This window comes from Trachymyrmex cornetzi, unplaced genomic scaffold, assembly GCF_001594075.2.
Source record: "Trachymyrmex cornetzi isolate Tcor2-1 unplaced genomic scaffold, Tcor1.1 scaffold1824, whole genome shotgun sequence".
NCBI lineage: Eukaryota > Metazoa > Arthropoda > Insecta > Hymenoptera > Formicidae > Trachymyrmex > Trachymyrmex cornetzi.
In genome coordinates, this window is record NW_017296446.1 from 20,709 (window position 1) to 22,324 (window position 1,616).

The 1,616-nt window shown below is 32.4% G+C and overlaps 1 pseudogene; it reads left to right on the forward strand.

Moving 5' to 3' along the window:
• Positions 1–699: 699 nt before the first annotated feature.
• On the forward strand, positions 700–1,412 carry LOC108759400 (uncharacterized; annotated as a pseudogene).
• Positions 1,413–1,616: the final 204 nt, after the last annotated feature.

The window sequence follows — 1,616 nt, forward strand, 5'->3', positions numbered from 1 at the left end:
TTTCTACTTTATTACTAATTATAATACTTTATTAATAATACTTTGATTAAGGTATTTCTCTCCGAAACAAATCAATTTTGGAGACGAAGAACGGCAGGAATTAAGTTTAACACCTAATACTTCAATGTCATAAAATGTAATTATGCACGGAGAGAATTTCCTTTTAAAATTTATCCTGAAAGTATGGGAATTGTGGTACGATACAATATTTTAAAGATTTTTACCATGCACTTCAGTAAAGTTGATCAAACTTATCTTAGACTTTATTGTAGTTTTTTCTTCGGAATACAATGTTGTCCCACGACTGTCATATTTTCAGAGTAAATTCTAAGAAAAAATTCTCTCCGTGTGACAATTATATTGAAGTAAAATCGCACACACGTAGAGGCGAAATAACTCTTGATGCGAAAATAATAATCTTCAATGATAACTTGGATATGTTGCTGGAAAATGTAAAATGGTAGCACTAATTAGAGAGACTTATGGCGACGTTACTGATTCAGTCAGTTGGTTCACTACATACGCTGAGGATTCGGTGGAATGCGATGCTTCTGAAAATTTGTGGTGGGATCACTATTTAAAAAAAGAGACTTATGATACATAAGTCTTATTACATATGTTGCTCTGTGGATTGCTCCTACAACATTGAGCAGATTGCTTCTACTGTATCAGGCACTACCATTGAAAACGCCTCATTCTATGAACTATTACGTTCCAATTCAACAAGATAAGGTGTGCGAGAGACAGTTTTATATTCAAGTTTTATAAATTTTTTTTTAATACGTTACGTATTTTTTTCTAAGGTTTATTTACATGTTTTCTTTTTTCTACATCCCATCTTCTCATACGTCTTCGAAATCTCGCTACATATCTTACATCTTAATGAGGAGATATGCATTAGCATCGACACTGTACAAGTTCCTGAACATTGAAATCCTCGTGGGGTCTACGTCTCACGTACAAATTGAGATCGGTGAAAATCGAGGAAATCGCATGATCCTGCCTCATGGAAGGCGTTCATCGAGAGACGTTCAGATATTGAGCGATTAATGCAGGCAGCAATCATATCATGATCATCGTCATCATTATTAATTCAAGATCTGAATATGGAACATGTTAAAATATGTAATACGAATAACCTAAAATTAGCATTATATGGTCCATGCTTGTACATGAATTCAACGACTATGCTCTTCTTATTTGAGCTTAAGCAATGTGTAGAGCATGTATTCTATGAACTGAGTCAATATACGCATGATGTTAGTGAGACATTCAAATATTTTGTACCATTTACAAGAGAACATTGTATTACTAATAAACGCGATGCTGCAAACATTTTGTACAGAATTTATGATAAAAATTCTGACATAGTATATGAACTAATAATCTATGGTTTAGATTATATCGTATGAGACACCGGGGCCGATTGTCACAATTTTTGATTATTGATTTTTAGAAAAATGTGGATGCCTGATTTTTAAATATTATATACGTTACAATATACTACATCCTTTAAGTTTAAAAAAAAATATTCGTGAATTCATGATATCATAAAAATAAGTTATTTAATTTTAAATGATGCTGCGAAAATATGACCCGAAAATATACCCGGCGAA